This window comes from Taudactylus pleione, unplaced genomic scaffold, assembly GCF_031769625.1.
Source record: "Taudactylus pleione unplaced genomic scaffold, aTauple2 ptg000050l, whole genome shotgun sequence".
Taxonomy (NCBI): domain Eukaryota; kingdom Metazoa; phylum Chordata; class Amphibia; order Anura; family Myobatrachidae; genus Taudactylus; species Taudactylus pleione.
This window is the reverse complement of record NW_028284452.1, coordinates 1-22,947: the sequence shown is the minus strand read 5'-3', so window position 1 is coordinate 22,947 and position 22,947 is coordinate 1. Positions and strand designations below refer to the sequence as shown.

Sequence of the window (22,947 nt, the reverse complement as noted above, 5' to 3'; positions counted from 1 at the left end):
TCAACAAATGGGACGCTTTATTGGTATGTGTAGCACTTATGGGATATGGACAGAGTCATGGCTTTGTCATTCAGAGAATACTAGATTTATGGCATCTTAATAATGTCCAGCTCTGAATAGTCTTATGTAAATTAGGCTATTAAATATATTTTCCTATTATCTGCTTTCGCATGTGATTCAAATTCTCTTTTCCAAAAGTGCCAAAAAGTGGACTTCAGTGTACATCATGTTTATTTATTCATTTGCATTTTTAACCTAATTTGTGCATTGTATTAATATTTTCCATCATCAAAAGAAGTGCATTGCAGTCAATTAATGGATTAACAGTGTAGAGCATTGAAATCATACAATCAGGTGTTGTGGCTTACAGATTTGACTAACAAATGCCCTTTTGAAAACCAGGAAGCGTTGGTGGTATAGTGGTGAGCATAACTGCCTTCCAAGCAGTTGACCCGGGTTCGATTCCCGGCCAATGCATAGTTTGTATTCAATTTTTAAGATCATAAACTCCTTAGAGAATTATTCTTGTTTTGAAGGAATTAGGAATACACTGACCTGGAAATGCCCTTTCAAAAAACGGGAAGCATTGTTGGTATGTGTAGCACTGGCCAACACATGATTTTTCTTGTGTATTCTTTTAATTTTTTAAGATCATAAGCTCCTTAGAGAATGTTTCTTGTTTTGATGAAATCAGGAATACACTGACCAAGAAATGCCCTTTCAACAAATGGGAAGCTTTCTCGGTATGTGTAGCACTTATGGGGTATGGACAGAGTCTTGGCTTTGTCATTCACAGAATACTAGATTTAAGGCATCTGAAAAATATCCAACTCTGAATAGTCTTATGTAAATTAGGCTATTAAATATATTTTCCTATTATCTGCTTTAACATTTGATTCAAATTCTCTTTTCCAAAAGTGCCAAAAAGTGGACTTCAGTGTACATCATGTTTATTTATTCATTTGCATTTTTAAACTAATTTGTGCATTGTATTAATATTTTCCATCATCAAAAGAAGTGCATTGCAGTCAATTAATGGATTAACAGTGTAGAGCATTGAAATCATACAATCAGATGTTGTGGCTTACAGATTTGACTAACAAATGCCCTTTTGAAAACCGGGAAGCGTTGGTGGTATAGTGGTGAGCATAAGCTCCTTTGAGAATTTTTTTTGTTTTGAAGGAATTAGGAATACACTGACCAAGAAATGCCCTTTCAAAAAACGGGAAGCTTTGTTGGTATGTGTAGCACTGGCCAACGCATGATTTTTCTTGTGTATTCTTTTCATTTTTTAAGATCATAAGCTCCTTAGAGAATGTTTCTTGTTTTGATGAAATCAGGAATACACTGACCAAGAAATGCCCTTTCAACAAATGGGAAGCTTTCTCGGTATGTGTAGCACTTATGGGGTATGGACAGAGTCTTGGCTTTGTCATTCACAGAATACTAGATTTAAGGCATCTGAAAAATATCCAACTCTGAATAGTCTTATGTAAATTAGGCTATTAAATATATTTTCCTATTATCTGCTTTAGCATGTGATTCAAATTCTCTTTTCCAAAAGTGCCAAAAAGTGGACTTCAGTGTACATCATGTTTATTTATTCATTTGCATTTTTAACCTAATTTGTGCATTGTATTAATATTTATCATCATCAAAAGAAGTGCATTGCAGTCAATTAATGGATTAACAGTGTAGAGCATTGAAATCATACAATCAGGTGTTGTGGCTTACAGATTTGACTAACAAATGCCCTTTTGAATACCGGGAAGCGTTGGTGGTATAGTGGTGAGCAAGCAGTTGACCCGGGTTCGATTCCCGGCCAACGCATAGTTTGTATTCAATTTTTAAGATCATAAACTCCTTAGAGAATTATTCTTGTTTTGAAGGAATTAGGAATACTCTGACCAAGAAATGCCCTTTCAAAAAACGGGAAGCTTTGTTGGTATGTGTAGCACTGGCCAACGCATGATTTTTCTTGTGTATTCTTTTCATTTTTTAAGATCATAAGCTCCTTAGAGAATGTTTCTTGTTTTGAAGAAATCAGGAATACACTGACCAAGAAATGCCCTTTCAGCAAATGGGAAGCTTTGTTGGTATGTGTAGCACTTATGGGATATGGACAGAGTCATGGCTTTGTCATTCAGAGACTACTAGATTTATGACATCTTAAAAATATCCAGCTCTGAATAGTCTTATGTAAATTAGGCTATTAAATATATTTTCCTATTATCTGCTTTAGCATGTGATTCAAATTCTCTTTTCCAAAAGTGCCAAAAAGTGGACTTCAGTGTACATCATGTTTATTTATTCATTTGCATTTTTAACCTAATTTGTGCATTGTATTAATATTTATCATCATCAAAAGAAGTGCATTGCAGTCAATTAATGGATTAACAGTGTAGAGCATTGAAATCATACAATCAGGCGTTGTGGCTTACAGATTTGACTAACAAATGCCCTTTTGAAAACCGGGAAGCATTGGTGGTATAGTGGTGAGCATAGCTGCCTTCCAAGCATGACCCGGGTTCGATTCCCGGCCAACGCATAGTTTGTATTCAATTTTTAAGATCATAAACTCCTTAGAGAATTGTTCTTGTTTTGTAGGAATTAGGAATACACTGACCTAGAAATGCCCTTTCAAAAAACGGTAAGCTTTGTTGGTATGTGTAGCACTGGCCAACGCATGATTTTTCTTGTGTATTCTTTTCATTTTTTAAGATCATAAGCTCCTTAGAGAATGTTTCTTGTTTTGAAGAAATCAGGAATACACTGAACAAGAAATGCCCTTTCAACAAATGGGAAGCTTTCTTGGTATGTGTAGCACTTATGGGGTATGGACAGAGTCTTGGCTTTGTCATTCACAGAATACTAGACTTAAGTCATCTTAAAAATATCCAACTCTGAATAGTCTTATGTAAATTAGGCTATTAAATATATTTTCCTATTATCTGCTTTAACATTTGATTCAAATTCTCTTTTCCAAAAGTGCCAAAAAGTGGACTTCAGTGTACATCATGTTTATTTATTCATTTGCATTTTTAACCTAATTTGTGCATTGTATTAATATTTTCCATCATCAAAAGAAGTGCATTGCAGTCAATTAATGGATTAACAGTGTAGAGCATTGAAATCATACAATCAGGTGTTGTGGCTTACAGATTTGACTAACAAATGCCCTTTTGAATACCGGGAAGCGTTGGTGGTATAGTGGTGAGCATAGATGCCTTCCAAGCAGTTGACCCGGGTTCGATTCCCGGCCAACGCATAGTTTGTGTTCAATTTTTAAGATCATAAACTCCTTAGAGAATTATTCTTGTTTTGAAGGAATTAGGAATACACTGACCTAGAAATGCCCTTTCAAAAAACGGGAAGCTTTGTTGGTATGTGTAGCACTGGCCAACGCATGATTTTTCTTGTGGATTCTTTTCATTTTTTAAGATCATAAGCTCCTTAGAGAATGTTTCTTGTTTTGAAGAAATCAGGAATACACTGACCAAGAAATGCCCTTTCAACAAATGGGAAGCTTTGTTGGTATGTGTAGCACTTATGGGATATGGACAGAGTCATGGCTTTGTCATTCAGAGAATACTAGATTTATGGCATCTTAAAAATATCCAGCTCTGAATAGTCTTATGTAAATTAGGCTATTAAATATATTTTCCTATTATCTGCTTTAACATTTGATTCAAATTCTCTTTTCCAAAAGTGCCAAAAAGTGGACTTCAGTGTACATCATGTTTATTTATTCATTTGCATTTTTAACCTAATTTGTGCATTGTATTAATATTTTCCATCATCAAAAGAAGTGCATTGCAGTCAATTAATGGATTAACAGTGTAGAGCATTGAAATCATACAATCAGGTGTTGTGGCTTACAGATTTGACTAACAAATGCCCTTTTGAAAACCAGGAAGCGTTGGTGGTATAGTGGTGAGCATAAGCTCCTTTGAGAATTTTTCTTGTTTTGAAGGAATTAGGAATACACTGACCAAGAAATGCCCTTTCAAAAAACGGGAAGCTTTGTTGGTATGTGTAGCACTGGCCAACGCATGATTTTTCTTGTGTATTCTTTTCATTTTTTAAGATCATAAGCTCCTTAGAGAATGTTTCTTGTTTTGAAGAAATCAGGAATACACTGACCAAGAAATGCCCTTTCAACAAATGGGAAGCTTTGTTGGTATGTGTAGCACTTATGGGATATGGACAGAGTCATGGCTTTGTCATTCAGAGAATACTAGATTTATGGCATCTTAAAAATATCCAGCTCTGAATAGTCTTATGTAAATTAGGCTATTAAATATATTTTCCTATTATCTGCTTTAGCATGTGATACAAATTCTCTTTTCCAAAAGTGCCAAAAAGTGGACTTCAGTGTACATCATGTTTATTTATTCATTTGCATTTTTAACCTAATTTGTGCATTGTATTAATATTTTCCATCATCAAAAGAAGTGCATTGCAGTAAATTAATGGATTAACAGTGTAGAGCATTGATATCATACAATCAGGTGTTGTGGCTTACAGATTTGACTAACAAATGCCCTTTTGAAAACCGGGAAGCGTTGGTGGTATAGTGGTGAGCATAAGCTCCTTTGAGAATTTTTTTTGTTTTGAAGGAATTAGGAATACACTGACCAAGAAATGCCCTTTCAAAAAACGGGAAGCTTTGTTGGTATGTGTAGCACTGGCCAACGCATGATTTTTCTTGTGTATTCTTTTCATTTTTTAAGATCATAAGCTCCTTAGAGAATGTTTCTTGTTTTGATGAAATCAGGAATACACTGACCAAGAAATGCCCTTTCAACAAATGGGAAGCTTTCTCGGTATGTGTAGCACTTATGGGGTATGGACAGAGTCTTGGCTTTGTCATTCACAGAATACTAGATTTAAGGCATCTGAAAAATATCCAACTCTGAATAGTCTTATGTAAATTAGGCTATTAAATATATTTTCCTATTATCTGCTTTAACATTTGATTCAAATTCTCTTTTCCAAAAGTGCCAAAAAGTGGACTTCAGTGTACATCATGTTTATTTATTCATTTGCATTTTGAACCTAATTTGTGCATTGTATTAATATTTATCATCATCAAAAGAAGTGCATTGCAGTCAATTAATGGATTAACAGTGTAGAGCATTGAAATCATACAATCAGGCGTTGTGGCTTACAGATTTGACTAACAAATGCCCTTTTGAAAACCGGGAAGCATTGGTGGTATAGTGGTGAGCATAGCTGCCTTCCAAGCATGACCCGGGTTCGATTCCCGGCCAACGCATAGTTTGTGTTCAATTTTTAAGATCATAAACTCCTTAGAGAATTATTCTTGTTTTGAAGGAATTCGGAATACACTGACCAAGAAATGCCCTTTCTAAAAACGGGAAGCTTTGTTGGTATGTGTAGCACTGGCCAACGCATGATTTTTCTTGTGTATTCTTTTCATTTTTTAAGAGCATAAGCTCCTTAGAGAATGTTTCTTGTTTTGAAGAAATCAGGAATACACTGACCAAGAAATGCCCTTTCAACAAATGGGACGCTTTGTTGGTATGTGTAGCACTTATGGGATATGGACAGAGTCATGGCTTTGTCATTCAGAGAATACTAGATTTATGGCATCTTAAAAATGTCCAGCTCTGAATAGTCTTATGTAAATTAGGCTATTAAATATATTTTCCTATTATCTGCTTTAGCATGTGATTCAAATTCTCTTTTCCAAAAGTGCCAAAAAGTGGACTTCAGTGTACATCATGTTTATTTATTCATTTGCATTTTTAACCTAATTTGTGCATTGTATTAATATTTTCCATAATCAAAAGAAGTGCATTGCAGTCAATTAATGGATTAACAGTGTAGAGCATTGAAATCATACAATCAGGTGTTGTGGCTTACAGATTTGACTAACAAATGCCCTTCTGAAAACCAGGAAGCGTTGGTGGTATAGTGGTGAGCATAGCTGCTTTCCAAGCAGTTGACCCGGGTTCGATTCCCGGCCAACGCATAGTTTGTATTCAATTTTTAAGATCATAAACTCCTTAGAGAATTATTCTTGTTTTGAAGGAATTAGGAATACACTGACCTAGAAATGCCCTTTCAAAAAACGGGAAGCTTTGTTGGTATGTGTAGCACTTGCCAACGCATGATTTTTCTTGTGTATTCTTTTCATTTTTTAAGATCATAAGCTCCTTAGAGAATGTTTTTTGGTATGTGTAGCACTTATGGGGTATGGACAGAGTCTTGGCTTTGTCATTCACAGAATACTAGATTTAAGGCATCTTAAAAATATCCAACTCTGAATAGTCTTATGTAAATTATGCTATTAAATATATTTTCCTATTATCTGCTTTAACATTTGATTCAAATTCTCTTTTCCAAAAGTGCCAAAAAGTGGACTTCAGTGTACATCATGTTTATGTATTCATTTGCATTTTTAACCTAATTTGTGCATTGTATTAATATTTTCCATCATCAAAAGAAGTGCATTGCAGTCAATTAATGGATTAACAGTGTAGAGCATTGATATCATACAATCAGGTGTTGTGGCTTACAGATTTGACTAACAAATGCCCTTTTGAAAACCGGGAAGCGTTGGTGGTATAGTGTTGAGCATAAGCTCCTTTGAGAATTTTTTTTGTTTTGAAGGAATTAGGAATACACTGACCAAGAAATGCCCTTTCAAAAAATGGGAAGCTTTGTTGGTATGTGTAGCACTGGCCAACGCATGATTTTTCTTGTGTATTCTTTTCATTTTTTAAGATCATAAGCTCCTTAGAGAATGTTTCTTGTTTTGATGAAATCAGGAATACACTGACCAAGAAATGCCCTTTCAACAAATGGGAAGCTTTCTCGGTATGTGTAGCACTTATGGGGTATGGACAGAGTCTTGGCTTTGTCATTCACAGAATACTAGATTTAAGGCATCTGAAAAATATCCAACTCTGAATAGTCTTATGTAAATTAGGCTATTAAATATATTTTCCTATTATCTGCTTTAACATTTGATTCAAATTCTCTTTTCCAAAAGTGCCAAAAAGTGGACTTCAGTGTACATCATGTTTATTTATTCATTTGCATTTTGAACCTAATTTGTGCATTGTATTAATATTTATCATCATCAAAAGAAGTGCATTGCAGTCAATTAATGGATTAACAGTGTAGAGCATTGAAATCATACAATCAGGCGTTGTGGCTTACAGATTTGACTAACAAATGCCCTTTTGAAAACCGGGAAGCATTGGTGGTATAGTGGTGAGCATAGCTGCCTTCCAAGCATGACCCGGGTTCGATTCCCGGCCAACGCATAGTTTGTGTTCAATTTTTAAGATCATAAACTCCTTAGAGAATTATTCTTGTTTTGAAGGAATTCGGAATACACTGACCAAGAAATGCCCTTTCTAAAAACGGGAAGCTTTGTTGGTATGTGTAGCACTGGCCAACGCATGATTTTTCTTGTGTATTCTTTTCATTTTTTAAGAGCATAAGCTCCTTAGAGAATGTTTCTTGTTTTGAAGAAATCAGGAATACACTGACCAAGAAATGCCCTTTCAACAAATGGGACGCTTTGTTGGTATGTGTAGCACTTATGGGATATGGACAGAGTCATGGCTTTGTCATTCAGAGAATACTAGATTTATGGCATCTTAAAAATGTCCAGCTCTGAATAGTCTTATGTAAATTAGGCTATTAAATATATTTTCCTATTATCTGCTTTAGCATGTGATTCAAATTCTCTTTTCCAAAAGTGCCAAAAAGTGGACTTCAGTGTACATCATGTTTATTTATTCATTTGCATTTTTAACCTAATTTGTGCATTGTATTAATATTTTCCATAATCAAAAGAAGTGCATTGCAGTCAATTAATGGATTAACAGTGTAGAGCATTGAAATCATACAATCAGGTGTTGTGGCTTACAGATTTGACTAACAAATGCCCTGTTGAAAACCAGGAAGCGTTGGTGGTATAGTGGTGAGCATAGCTGCTTTCCAAGCAGTTGACCCGGGTTCGATTCCCGGCCAACGCATAGTTTGTATTCAATTTTTAAGATCATAAACTCCTTAGAGAATTATTCTTGTTTTGAAGGAATTAGGAATACACTGACCTAGAAATGCCCTTTCAAAAAACGGGAAGCTTTGTTGGTATGTGTAGCACTTGCCAACGCATGATTTTTCTTGTGTATTCTTTTCATATTTTAAGATCATAAGCTCCTTAGAGAATGTTTTTTGGTATGTGTAGCACTTATGGGGTATGGACAGAGTCTTGGCTTTGTCATTCACAGAATACTAGATTTAAGGCATCTTAAAAATATCCAACTCTGAATAGTCTTATGTAAATTATGCTATTAAATATATTTTCCTATTATCTGCTTTAACATTTGATTCAAATTCTCTTTTCCAAAAGTGCCAAAAAGTGGACTTCAGTGTACATCATGTTTATGTATTCATTTGCATTTTTAACCTAATTTGTGCATTGTATTAATATTTTCCATCATCAAAAGAAGTGCATTGCAGTCAATTAATGGATTAACAGTGTAGAGCATTGAAATCATACAATCAGGTGTTGTGGCTTACAGATTTGACTAACAAATGCCCTTTTGAAAACTGGGAAGCGTTGGTGGTATAGTGGTGAGCATAAGCTCCTTTGAGAATTTTTTTTGTTTTGAAGGAATTAGGAATACACTGACCAAGAAATGCCCTTTCAAAAAACGGGAAGCTTTGTTGGTATGTGTAGCACTGGCCAACGCACGATTTTTCTTGTGTATTCTTTTCATTTTTTAAGATCATAAGCTCCTTAGAGAATGTTTCTTGTTTTGAAGAAATCAGGAATACACTGACCAAGAAATGCCCTTTCAACAAATGGGAAGCTTTCTCGGTATGTGTAGCACTTATGGGGTATGGACAGAGTCTTGGCTTTGTCATTCACAGAATACTAGATTTAAGGCATCTGAAAAATATCCAACTCTGAATAGTCTTATGTAAATTAGGCTATTAAATATATTTTCCTATTATCTGCTTTAACATTTGATTCAAATTCTCTTTTCCAAAAGTGCCAAAAAGTGGACTTCAGTGTACATCATGTTTATTTATTCATTTGCATTTTGAACCTAATTTGTGCATTGTATTAATATTTATCATCATCAAAAGAAGTGCATTGCAGTCAATTAATGGATTAACAGTGTAGAGCATTGAAATCATACAATCAGGCGTTGTGGCTTACAGATTTGACTAACAAATGCCCTTTTGAAAACCGGGAAGCATTGGTGGTATAGTGGTGAGCATAGCTGCCTTCCAAGCATGACCCGGGTTCGATTCCCGGCCAACGCATAGTTTGTGTTCAATTTTTAAGATCATAAACTCCTTAGAGAATTATTCTTGTTTTGAAGGAATTCGGAATACACTGACCAAGAAATGCCCTTTCTAAAAACGGGAAGCTTTGTTGGTATGTGTAGCACTGGCCAACGCATGATTTTTCTTGTGTATTCTTTTCATTTTTTAAGATCATAAGCTCCTTAGAGAATGTTTCTTGTTTTGAAGAAATCAGGAATACACTGACCAAGAAATGCCCTTTCAACAAATGGGACGCTTTGTTGGTATGTGTAGCACTTATGGGATATGGACAGAGTCATGGCTTTGTCATTCAGAGAATACTAGATTTATGGCATCTGAAAAATGTCCAGCTCTGAATAGTCTTATGTAAATTAGGCTATTAAATATATTTTCCTATTATCTGCTTTAGCATGTGATTCAAATTCTCTTTTCCAAAAGTGCCAAAAAGTGGACTTCAGTGTACATCATGTTTATTTATTCATTTGCATTTTTAACCTAATTTGTGCATTGTATTAATATTTTCCATCATCAAAAGAAGTGCATTGCAGTCAATTAATGGATTAACAGTGTAGAGCATTGAAATCATACAATCAGGTGTTGTGGCTTACAGATTTGACTAACAAATGCCCTTTTGAAAACCAGGAAGCGTTGGTGGTATAGTGGTGAGCATAGCTGCCTTCCAAGCAGTTGACCCGGGTTCGATTCCCGGCCAACGCATAGTTTGTATTCAATTTTTAAGATCATAAACTCCTTAGAGAATTATTCTTGTTTTGAAGGAATTAGGAATACACTGACCTAGAAATGCCCTTTCAAAAAACGGGAAGCTTTGTTGGTATGTGTAGCACTTGCCAACGCATGATTTTTCTTGTGTATTCTTTTCATTTTTTAAGATCATAAGCTCCTTAGAGAATGTTTTTTGGTATGTGTAGCACTTATGGGGTATGGACAGAGTCTTGGCTTTGTCATTCACAGAATACTAGATTTAAGGCATCTTAAAAATATCCAACTCTGAATAGTCTTATGTAAATTAGGCTATTAAATATATTTTCCTATTATCTGCTTTAACATTTGATTCAAATTCTCTTTTCCAAAAGTGCCAAAAAGTGGACTTCAGTGTACATCATGTTTATGCATTCATTTGCATTTTAACCTAATTTGTGCATTGTATTAATATTTTCCATCATCAAAAGAAGTGCATTGCAGTCAATTAATGGATTAACAGTGTAGAGCATTGAAATCATACAATCAGGTGTTGTGGCTTACAGATTTGACTAACAAATGCCCTTTTGAAAACCAGGAAGCGTTGGTGGTATAGTGGTGAGCATAAGCTCCTTTGAGAATTTTTCTTGTTTTGAAGGAATTAGGAATACACTGACCAAGAAATGCCCTTTCAAAAAATGGGAAGCTTTGTTGGTATGTGTAGCACTGGCCAACGCATGATTTTTCTTGTGTATTCTTTTCATTTTTTAAGATCATAAGCTCCTTAGAGAATGTTTCTTGTTTTGAAGAAATCAGGAATACACTGACCAAGAAATGCCCTTTCAACAAATGGGAAGCTTTGTTGGTATGTGTAGCACTTATGGGATATGGACAGAGTCATGGCTTTGTCATTCAGAGAATACTAGATTTATGGCATCTTAAAAATATCCAGCTCTGAATAGTCTTATGTAAATTAGGCTATTAAATATATTTTCCTATTATCTGCTTTAGCATGTGATTCAAATTCTCTTTTCCAAAAGTGCCAAAAAGTGGACTTCAGTGTACATCATGTTTATGCATTCATTTGCATTTTTAACCTAATTTGTGCATTGTATTAATATTTTCCATCATCAAAAGAAGTGCATTGCAGTCAATTAATGGATTAACAGTGTAGAGCATTGATATCATACAATCAGGTGTTGTGGCTTACAGATTTGACTATAAATGCCCTTTTGAAAACCGGGAAGCGTTGGTGGTATAGTGGTGAGCATAAGCTCCTTTGAGAATTTTTTTTGTTTTGAAGGAATTAGGAATACACTGACCAAGAAATGCCCTTTCAAAAAACGGGAAGCTTTGTTGGTATGTGTAGCACTGGCCAACGCATGATTTTTCTTGTGTATTCTTTTCATTTTTTAAGATCATAAGCTCCTTAGAGAATGTTTCTTGTTTTGAAGAAATCAGGAATACACTGACCAAGAAATGCCCTTTCAACAAATGGGAAGCTTTGTTGGTATGTGTAGCACTTATGGGATATGGACAGAGTCATGGCTTTGTCATTCAGAGAATACTAGATTTATGGCATCTTAAAAATATCCAGCTCTGAATAGTCTTATGTAAATTAGGCTATTAAATATATTTTCCTATTATCTGCTTTAGCATGTGATACAAATTCTCTTTTCCAAAAGTGCCAAAAAGTGGACTTCAGTGTACATCATGTTTATTTATTCATTTGCATTTTTAACCTAATTTGTGCATTGTATTAATATTTTCCATCATCAAAAGAAGTGCATTGCAGTCAATTAATGGATTAACAGTGTAGAGCATTGATATCATACAATCAGGTGTTGTGGCTTACAGATTTGACTAACAAATGCCCTTTTGAAAACCGGGAAGCGTTGGTGGTATAGTGGTGAGCATAAGCTCCTTTGAGAATTTTTTTTGTTTTGAAGGAATTAGGAATACACTGACCAAGAAATGCCCTTTCAAAAAACGGGAAGCTTTGTTGGTATGTGTAGCACTGGCCAACGCATGATTTTTCTTGTGTATTCTTTTCATTTTTTAAGATCATAAGCTCCTTAGAGAATGTTTCTTGTTTTGATGAAATCAGGAATACACTGACCAAAAAATGCCCTTTCAACAAATGGGAAGCTTTCTCGGTATGTGTAGCACTTATGGGGTATGGACAGAGTCTTGGCTTTGTCATTCACAGAATACTAGATTTAAGGCATCTGAAAAATATCCAACTCTGAATAGTCTTATGTAAATTAGGCTATTAAATATATTTTCCTATTATCTGCTTTAACATTTGATTCAAATTCTCTTTTCCAAAAGTGCCAAAAAGTGGACTTCAGTGTACATCATGTTTATTTATTCATTTGCATTTTGAACCTAATTTGTGCATTGTATTAATATTTATCATCATCAAAAGAAGTGCATTGCAGTCAATTAATGGATTAACAGTGTAGAGCATTGAAATCATACAATCAGGCGTTGTGGCTTACAGATTTGACTAACAAATGCCCTTTTGAAAACCGGGAAGCATTGGTGGTATAGTGGTGAGCATAGCTGCCTTCCAAGCATGACCCGGGTTCGATTCCCAGCCAACGCATAGTTTGTGTTCAATTTTTAAGATCATAAACTCCTTAGAGAATTATTCTTGTTTTGAAGGAATTCGGAATACACTGACCAAGAAATGCCCTTTCTAAAAACGGGAAGCTTTGTTGGTATGTGTAGCACTGGCCAACGCATGATTTTTCTTGTGTATTCTTTTCATTTTTTAAGATCATAAGCTCCTTAGAGAATGTTTCTTGTTTTGAAGAAATCAGGAATACACTGACCAAGAAATGCCCTTTCAACAAATGGGACGCTTTGTTGGTATGTGTAGCACTTATGGGATATGGACAGAGTCATGGCTTTGTCATTCAGAGAATACTAGATTTATGGCATCTTAAAAATGTCCAGCTCTGAATAGTCTTATGTAAATTAGGCTATTAAATATATTTTCCTATTATCTGCTTTAGCATGTGATTCAAATTCTCTTTTCCAAAAGTGCCAAAAAGTGGACTTCAGTGTACATCATGTTTATTTATTCATTTGCATTTTTAACCTAATTTGTGCATTGTATTAATATTTTCCATCATCAAAAGAAGTGCATTGCAGTCAATTAATGGATTAACAGTGTAGAGCATTGATATCATACAATCAGGTGTTGTGGCTTACAGATTTGACTAACAAATGCCCTTTTGAAAACCGGGAAGCGTTGGTGGTATAGTGGTGAGCATAAGCTCCTTTGAGAATTTTTTTTGTTTTGAAGGAATTAGGAATACACTGACCAAGAAATGCCCTTTCAAAAAACGGGAAGCTTTGTTGGTATGTGTAGCACTGGCCAACGCATGATTTTTCTTGTGTATTCTTTTCATTTTTTAAGATCATAAGCTCCTTAGAGAATGTTTCTTGTTTTGATGAAATCAGGAATACACTGACCAAAAAATGCCCTTTCAACAAATGGGAAGCTTTCTCGGTATGTGTAGCACTTATGGGGTATGGACAGAGTCTTGGCTTTGTCATTCACAGAATACTAGATTTAAGGCATCTGAAAAATATCCAACTCTGAATAGTCTTATGTAAATTAGGCTATTAAATATATTTTCCTATTATCTGCTTTAACATTTGATTCAAATTCTCTTTTCCAAAAGTGCCAAAAAGTGGACTTCAGTGTACATCATGTTTATTTATTCATTTGCATTTTGAACCTAATTTGTGCATTGTATTAATATTTATCATCATCAAAAGAAGTGCATTGCAGTCAATTAATGGATTAACAGTGTAGAGCATTGAAATCATACAATCAGGCGTTGTGGCTTACAGATTTGACTAACAAATGCCCTTTTGAAAACCGGGAAGCATTGGTGGTATAGTGGTGAGCATAGCTGCCTTCCAAGCATGACCCGGGTTCGATTCCCAGCCAACGCATAGTTTGTGTTCAATTTTTAAGATCATAAACTCCTTAGAGAATTATTCTTGTTTTGAAGGAATTCGGAATACACTGACCAAGAAATGCCCTTTCTAAAAACGGGAAGCTTTGTTGGTATGTGTAGCACTGGCCAACGCATGATTTTTCTTGTGTATTCTTTTCATTTTTTAAGATCATAAGCTCCTTAGAGAATGTTTCTTGTTTTGAAGAAATCAGGAATACACTGACCAAGAAATGCCCTTTCAACAAATGGGACGCTTTGTTGGTATGTGTAGCACTTATGGGATATGGACAGAGTCATGGCTTTGTCATTCAGAGAATACTAGATTTATGGCATCTTAAAAATGTCCAGCTCTGAATAGTCTTATGTAAATTAGGCTATTAAATATATTTTCCTATTATCTGCTTTAGCATGTGATTCAAATTCTCTTTTCCAAAAGTGCCAAAAAGTGGACTTCAGTGTACATCATGTTTATTTATTCATTTGCATTTTTAACCTAATTTGTGCATTGTATTAATATTTTCCATCATCAAAAGAAGTGCATTGCAGTCAATTAATGGATTAACAGTGTAGAGCATTGAAATCATACAATCAGGTGTTGTGGCTTACAGATTTGACTAACAAATGCCCTTTTGAAAACCAGGAAGCGTTGGTGGTATAGTGGTGAGCATAGCTGCCTTCCAAGCAGTTGACCCGGGTTCGATTCCCGGCCAACGCATAGTTTGTATTCAATTTTTAAGATCATAAACTCCTTAGAGAATTATTCTTGTTTTGAAGGAATTAGGAATACACTGACCTAGAAATGCCCTTTCAAAAAACGGGAAGCTTTGTTGGTATGTGTAGCACTTGCCAACGCATGATTTTTCTTGTGTATTCTTTTCATTTTTTAAGATCATAAGCTCCTTAGAGAATGTTTTTTGGTATGTGTAGCACTTATGGGGTATGGACAGAGTCTTGGCTTTGTCATTCACAGAATACTAGATTTAAGGCATCTTAAAAATATCCAACTTTGAATAGTCTTATGTAAATTAGGCTATTAAATATATTTTCCTATTATCTGCTTTAACATTTGATTCAAATTCTCTTTTCCAAAAGTGCCAAAAAGTGGACTTCAGTGTACATCATGTTTATGCATTCATTTGCATTTTTAACCTAATTTGTGCATTGTATTAATATTTTCCATCATCAAAAGAAGTGCATTGCAGTCAATTAATGGATTAACAGTGTAGAGCATTGAAATCATACAATCAGGTGTTGTGGCTTACAGATTTGACTAACAAATGCCCTTTTGAAAACCAGGAAGCGTTGGTGGTATAGTGGTGAGCATAAGCTCCTTTGAGAATTTTTCTTGTTTTGAAGGAATTAGGAATACACTGACCAAGAAATGCCCTTTCAAAAAATGGGAAGCTTTGTTGGTATGTGTAGCACTGGCCAACGCATGATTTTTCTTGTGTATTCTTTTCATTTTTTAAGATCATAAGCTCCTTAGAGAATGTTTCTTGTTTTGAAGAAATCAGGAATACACTGACCAAGAAATGCCCTTTCAACAAATGGGAAGCTTTGTTGGTATGTGTAGCACTTATGGGATATGGACAGAGTCATGGCTTTGTCATTCAGAGAATACTAGATTTATGGCATCTTAAAAATATCCAGCTCTGAATAGTCTTATGTAAATTAGGCTATTAAATATATTTTCCTATTATCTGCTTTAGCATGTGATTCAAATTCTCTTTTCCAAAAGTGCCAAAAAGTGGACTTCAGTGTACATCATGTTTATGCATTCATTTGCATTTTTAACCTAATTTGTGCATTGTATTAATATTTTCCATCATCAAAAGAAGTGCATTGCAGTCAATTAATGGATTAACAGTGTAGAGCATTGATATCATACAATCAGGTGTTGTGGCTTACAGATTTGACTAACAAATGCCCTTTTGAAAACCGGGAAGCGTTGGTGGTATAGTGGTGAGCATAAGCTCCTTTGAGAATTTTTTTTGTTTTGAAGGAATTAGGAATACACTGACCAAGAAATGCCCTTTCAAAAAACGGGAAGCTTTGTTGGTATGTGTAGCACTGGCCAACGCATGATTTTTCTTGTGTATTCTTTTCATTTTTTAAGATCATAAGCTCCTTAGAGAATGTTTCTTGTTTTGATGAAATCAGGAATACACTGACCAAGAAATGCCCTTTCAACAAATGGGAAGCTTTCTCGGTATGTGTAGCACTTATGGGGTATGGACAGAGTCTTGGCTTTGTCATTCACAGAATACTAGATTTAAGGCATCTGAAAAATATCCAACTCTGAATAGTCTTATGTAAATTAGGCTATTAAATATATTTTCCTATTATCTGCTTTAACATTTGATTCAAATTCTCTTTTCCAAAAGTGCCAAAAAGTGGACTTCAGTGTACATCATGTTTATTTATTCATTTGCATTTTGAACCTAATTTGTGCATTGTATTAATATTTTCCATCATCAAAAGAAGTGCATTGCAGTCAATTAATGGATTAACAGTGTAGAGCATTGAAATCATACAATCAGGTGTTGTGGCTTACAGATTTGACTAACAAATGCCCTTTTGAATACCGGGAAGCATTGGTGGTATAGTGGTGAGCATAGCTGCCTTCCAAGCAGTTGACCCGGGTTCGATTCCCGGCCAACGCATAGTTTGTATTCAATTTTTAAGATCATAAACTCCTTAGAGAATTATTCTTGTTTTGAAGGAATTAGGAATACACTGACCTAGAAATGCCCTTTCAAAAAACGGGAAGCTTTGTTGGTATGTGTAGCACTGGCCAACGCATGATTTTTCTTGTGTATTCTCTTCATTTTTTAAGATCATAAGCTCCTTAGAGAATGTTTCTTGTTTTGAAGAAATCAGGAATACACTGACCAAGAAATGCCCTTTCAACAAATGGGAAGCTTTGTTGGTATGTGTAGCACTTATGGGATATGGACAGAGTCATGGCTTTGTCATTCAGAGAATACTAGATTTATGGCATCTTAAAAATATCCAGCTCTGAATAGTCTTATGTAAATTAAGCTATTAAATATATTTTCCTATTATCTGCTTTAACATTTGATTCAAATTCTCTTTTCCAAAAGTGCCAAAAAGTGGACTTCAGTGTACATCATGTTTATTTATTCATTTGCATTTTTAACCTAATTTGTGCATTGTATTAATATTTTCCATCATCAAAAGAAGTGCATTGCAGTCAATTAATGGATTAACAGTGTAGAGCATTGAAATCATACAATCAGGTGTTGTGGCTTACAGATTTGACTAACAAATGCCCTTTTGAAAACCAGGAAGCGTTGGTGGTATAGTGGTGAGCATAAGCTCCTTTGAGAATTTTTCTTGTTTTGAAGGAATTAGGAATACACTGACCAAGAAATGCCCTTTCAAAAAACGGGAAGCTTTGTTGGTATGTGTAGCACTGGCCAACGCATGATTTTTCTTGTGTATTCTTTTCATTTTTTAAGATCATAAGCTCCTTAGAGAATGTTTCTTGTTTTGAAGAAATCAGGAATACACTGACCAAGAAATGCCCTTTCAACAAATGGGAAGCTTTGTTGGTATGTGTAGCACTTATGGGATATGGACAGAGTCATGGCTTTGTCATTCAGAGAATACTAGATTTATGGCATCTTAAAAATATCCAGCTCTGAATAGTCTTATGTAAATTAGGCTATTAAATATATTTTCCTATTATCTGCTTTAGCATGTGATACAAATTCTCTTTTCCAAAAGTGCCAAAAAGTGGACTTCAGTGTACATCATGTTTATGCATTCATTTGCATTTTTAACCTAATTTGTGCATTGTATTAATATTTTCCATCATCAAAAGAAGTGCATTGCAGTCAATTAATGGATTAACAGTGTAGAGCATTGATATCATACAATCAGGTGTTGTGGCTTACAGATTTGACTATAAATGCCCTTTTGAAAACCGGGAAGCGTTGGTGGTATAGTGGTGAGCATAAGCTCCTTTGAGAATTTTTTTGTTTTGAAGGAATTAGGAATACACTGACCAAGAAATGCCCTTTCAAAAAACGGGAAGCTTTGTTGGTATGTGTAGCACTGGCCAACGCATGATTTTTCTTGTGTATTCTTTTCATTTTTTAAGATCATAAGCTCCTTAGAGAATGTTTCTTGTTTTGAAGAAATCAGGAATACACTGACCAAGAAATGCCCTTTCAACAAATGGGAAGCTTTGTTGGTATGTGTAGCACTTATGGGATATGGACAGAGTCATGGCTTTGTCATTCAGAGAATACTAGATTTATGGCATCTTAAAAATATCCAGCTCTGAATAGTCTTATGTAAATTAGGCTATTAAATATATTTTCCTATTATCTGCTTTAGCATGTGATACAAATTCTCTTTTCCAAAAGTGCCAAAAAGTGGACTTCAGTGTACATCATGTTTATTTATTCATTTGCATTTTTAACCTAATTTGTGCATTGTATTAATATTTTCCATCATCAAAAGAAGTGCATTGCAGTCAATTAATGGATTAACAGTGTAGAGCATTGATATCATACAATCAGGTGTTGTGGCTTACAGATTTGACTAACAAATGCCCTTTTGAAAACCGGGAAGCGTTGGTGGTATAGTGGTGAGCATAAGCTCCTTTGAGAATTTTTTTTGTTTTGAAGGAATTAGGAATACACTGACCAAGAAATGCCCTTTCAAAAAACGGGAAGCTTTGTTGGTATGTGTAGCACTGGCCAACGCATGATTTTTCTTGTGTATTCTTTTCATTTTTTAAGATCATAAGCTCCTTAGAGAATGTTTCTTGTTTTGATGAAATCAGGAATACACTGACCAAAAAATGCCCTTTCAACAAATGGGAAGCTTTCTCGGTATGTGTAGCACTTATGGGGTATGGACAGAGTCTTGGCTTTGTCATTCACAGAATACTAGATTTAAGGCATCTGAAAAATATCCAACTCTGAATAGTCTTATGTAAATTAGGCTATTAAATATATTTTCCTATTATCTGCTTTAACATTTGATTCAAATTCTCTTTTCCAAAAGTGCCAAAAAGTGGACTTCAGTGTACATCATGTTTATTTATTCATTTGCATTTTGAACCTAATTTGTGCATTGTATTAATATTTATCATCATCAAAAGAAGTGCATTGCAGTCAATTAATGGATTAACAGTGTAGAGCATTGAAATCATACAATCAGGCGTTGTGGCTTACAGATTTGACTAACAAATGCCCTTTTGAAAACCGGGAAGCATTGGTGGTATAGTGGTGAGCATAGCTGCCTTCCAAGCATGACCCGGGTTCGATTCCCAGCCAACGCATAGTTTGTGTTCAATTTTTAAGATCATAAACTCCTTAGAGAATTATTCTTGTTTTGAAGGAATTCGGAATACACTGACCAAGAAATGCCCTTTCTAAAAACGGGAAGCTTTGTTGGTATGTGTAGCACTGGCCAACGCATGATTTTTCTTGTGTATTCTTTTCATTTTTTAAGATCATAAGCTCCTTAGAGAATGTTTCTTGTTTTGAAGAAATCAGGAATACACTGACCAAGAAATGCCCTTTCAACAAATGGGACGCTTTGTTGGTATGTGTAGCACTTATGGGATATGGACAGAGTCATGGCTTTGTCATTCAGAGAATACTAGATTTATGGCATCTTAAAAATGTCCAGCTCTGAATAGTCTTATGTAAATTAGGCTATTAAATATATTTTCCTATTATCTGCTTTAGCATGTGATTCAAATTCTCTTTTCCAAAAGTGCCAAAAAGTGGACTTCAGTGTACATCATGTTTATTTATTCATTTGCATTTTTAACCTAATTTGTGCATTGTATTAATATTTTCCATCATCAAAAGAAGTGCATTGCAGTCAATTAATGGATTAACAGTGTAGAGCATTGAAATCATACAATCAGGTGTTGTGGCTTACAGATTTGACTAACAAATGCCCTTTTGAAAACCAGGAAGCGTTGGTGGTATAGTGGTGAGCATAGCTGCCTTCCAAGCAGTTGACCCGGGTTCGATTCCCGGCCAACGCATAGTTTGTATTCAATTTTTAAGATCATAAACTCCTTAGAGAATTATTCTTGTTTTGAAGGAATTAGGAATACACTGACCTAGAAATGCCCTTTCAAAAAACGGGAAGCTTTGTTGGTATGTGTAGCACTTGCCAACGCATGATTTTTCTTGTGTATTCTTTTCATTTTTTAAGATCATAAGCTCCTTAGAGAATGTTTTTTGGTATGTGTAGCACTTATGGGGTATGGACAGAGTCTTGGCTTTGTCATTCACAGAATACTAGATTTAAGGCATCTTAAAAATATCCAACTTTGAATAGTCTTATGTAAATTAGGCTATTAAATATATTTTCCTATTATCTGCTTTAACATTTGATTCAAATTCTCTTTTCCAAAAGTGCCAAAAAGTGGACTTCAGTGTACATCATGTTTATGCATTCATTTGCATTTTTAACCTAATTTGTGCATTGTATTAATATTTTCCATCATCAAAAGAAGTGCATTGCAGTCAATTAATGGATTAACAGTGTAGAGCATTGAAATCATACAATCAGGTGTTGTGGCTTACAGATTTGACTAACAAATGCCCTTTTGAAAACCAGGAAGCGTTGGTGGTATAGTGGTGAGCATAAGCTCCTTTGAGAATTTTTCTTGTTTTGAAGGAATTAGGAATACACTGACCAAGAAATGCCCTTTCAAAAAATGGGAAGCTTTGTTGGTATGTGTAGCACTGGCCAACGCATGATTTTTCTTGTGTATTCTTTTCATTTTTTAAGATCATAAGCTCCTTAGAGAATGTTTCTTGTTTTGAAGAAATCAGGAATACACTGACCAAGAAATGCCCTTTCAACAAATGGGAAGCTTTGTTGGTATGTGTAGCACTTATGGGATATGGACAGAGTCATGGCTTTGTCATTCAGAGAATACTAGATTTATGGCATCTTAAAAATATCCAGCTCTGAATAGTCTTATGTAAATTAGGCTATTAAATATATTTTCCTATTATCTGCTTTAGCATGTGATTCAAATTCTCTTTTCCAAAAGTGCCAAAAAGTGGACTTCAGTGTACATCATGTTTATGCATTCATTTGCATTTTTAACCTAATTTGTGCATTGTATTAATATTTTCCATCATCAAAAGAAGTGCATTGCAGTCAATTAATGGATTAACAGTGTAGAGCATTGATATCATACAATCAGGTGTTGTGGCTTACAGATTTGACTAACAAATGCCCTTTTGAAAACCGGGAAGCGTTGGTGGTATAGTGGTGAGCATAAGCTCCTTTGAGAATTTTTTTTGTTTTGAAGGAATTAGGAATACACTGACCAAGAAATGCCCTTTCAAAAAACGGGAAGCTTTGTTGGTATGTGTAGCACTGGCCAACGCATGATTTTTCTTGTGTATTCTTTTCATTTTTTAAGATCATAAGCTCCTTAGAGAATGTTTCTTGTTTTGATGAAATCAGGAATACACTGACCAAGAAATGCCCTTTCAACAAATGGGAAGCTTTCTCGGTATGTGTAGCACTTATGGGGTATGGACAGAGTCTTGGCTTTGTCATTCACAGAATACTAGATTTAAGGCATCTGAAAAATATCCAACTCTGAATAGTCTTATGTAAATTAGGCTATTAAATATATTTTCCTATTATCTGCTTTAACATTTGATTCAAATTCTCTTTTCCAAAAGTGCCAAAAAGTGGACTTCAGTGTACATCATGTTTATTTATTCATTTGCATTTTGAACCTAATTTGTGCATTGTATTAATATTTTCCATCATCAAAAGAAGTGCATTGCAGTCAATTAATGGATTAACAGTGTAGAGCATTGAAATCATACAATCAGGTGTTGTGGCTTACAGATTTGACTAACAAATGCCCTTTTGAATACCGGGAAGCATTGGTGGTATAGTGGTGAGCATAGCTGCCTTCCAAGCAGTTGACCCGGGTTCGATTCCCGGCCAACGCATAGTTTGTATTCAATTTTTAAGATCATAAACTCCTTAGAGAATTATTCTTGTTTTGAAGGAATTAGGAATACACTGACCTAGAAATGCCCTTTCAAAAAACGGGAAGCTTTGTTGGTATGTGTAGCACTGGCCAACGCATGATTTTTCTTGTGTATTCTCTTCATTTTTTAAGATCATAAGCTCCTTAGAGAATGTTTCTTGTTTTGAAGAAATCAGGAATACACTGACCAAGAAATGCCCTTTCAACAAATGGGAAGCTTTGTTGGTATGTGTAGCACTTATGGGATATGGACAGAGTCATGGCTTTGTCATTCAGAGAATACTAGATTTATGGCATCTTAAAAATATCCAGCTCTGAATAGTCTTATGTAAATTAAGCTATTAAATATATTTTCCTATTATCTGCTTTAACATTTGATTCAAATTCTCTTTTCCAAAAGTGCCAAAAAGTGGACTTCAGTGTACATCATGTTTATTTATTCATTTGCATTTTTAACCTAATTTGTGCATTGTATTAATATTTTCCATCATCAAAAGAAGTGCATTGCAGTCAATTAATGGATTAACAGTGTAGAGCATTGAAATCATACAATCAGGTGTTGTGGCTTACAGATTTGACTAACAAATGCCCTTTTGAAAACCAGGAAGCGTTGGTGGTATAGTGGTGAGCATAAGCTCCTTTGAGAATTTTTCTTGTTTTGAAGGAATTAGGAATACACTGACCAAGAAATGCCCTTTCAAAAAACGGGAAGCTTTGTTGGTATGTGTAGCACTGGCCAACGCATGATTTTTCTTGTGTATTCTTTTCATTTTTTAAGATCATAAGCTCCTTAGAGAATGTTTCTTGTTTTGAAGAAATCAGGAATACACTGACCAAGAAATGCCCTTTCAACAAATGGGAAGCTTTGTTGGTATGTGTAGCACTTATGGGATATGGACAGAGTCATGGCTTTGTCATTCAGAG

At 34.9% G+C, this 22,947-nt stretch overlaps 8 non-coding genes across 8 annotated transcripts; all 8 read left to right on the top strand.

Moving 5' to 3' along the window:
• Positions 1 to 405: 405 nt before the first annotated feature.
• TRNAG-UCC (transfer RNA glycine (anticodon UCC)) lies at positions 406 to 477 on the top strand. The gene has a single exon. It is a non-coding gene; the product is annotated as a tRNA-Gly (tRNA).
• A 5,449-nt stretch (positions 478 to 5,926) lies between these two features.
• On the top strand, positions 5,927 to 5,998 carry TRNAG-UCC (transfer RNA glycine (anticodon UCC)). Its single transcript has one exon. It is a non-coding gene; the product is annotated as a tRNA-Gly (tRNA).
• A 1,948-nt stretch (positions 5,999 to 7,946) lies between these two features.
• TRNAG-UCC (transfer RNA glycine (anticodon UCC)) lies at positions 7,947 to 8,018 on the top strand. Its single transcript has one exon. It is a non-coding gene; the product is annotated as a tRNA-Gly (tRNA).
• A 1,948-nt stretch (positions 8,019 to 9,966) lies between these two features.
• On the top strand, positions 9,967 to 10,038 carry TRNAG-UCC (transfer RNA glycine (anticodon UCC)). Its single transcript has one exon. It is a non-coding gene; the product is annotated as a tRNA-Gly (tRNA).
• A 4,602-nt stretch (positions 10,039 to 14,640) lies between these two features.
• On the top strand, positions 14,641 to 14,712 carry TRNAG-UCC (transfer RNA glycine (anticodon UCC)). Its single transcript has one exon. It is a non-coding gene; the product is annotated as a tRNA-Gly (tRNA).
• Positions 14,713 to 16,588: 1,876 nt separating this feature from the next.
• TRNAG-UCC (transfer RNA glycine (anticodon UCC)) lies at positions 16,589 to 16,660 on the top strand. The gene has a single exon. It is a non-coding gene; the product is annotated as a tRNA-Gly (tRNA).
• Positions 16,661 to 19,962: 3,302 nt separating this feature from the next.
• Positions 19,963 to 20,034, top strand: TRNAG-UCC (transfer RNA glycine (anticodon UCC)). The gene has a single exon. It is a non-coding gene; the product is annotated as a tRNA-Gly (tRNA).
• A 1,876-nt stretch (positions 20,035 to 21,910) lies between these two features.
• TRNAG-UCC (transfer RNA glycine (anticodon UCC)) lies at positions 21,911 to 21,982 on the top strand. The gene has a single exon. It is a non-coding gene; the product is annotated as a tRNA-Gly (tRNA).
• The last annotated feature ends 965 nt before the right edge of the window (positions 21,983 to 22,947 follow it).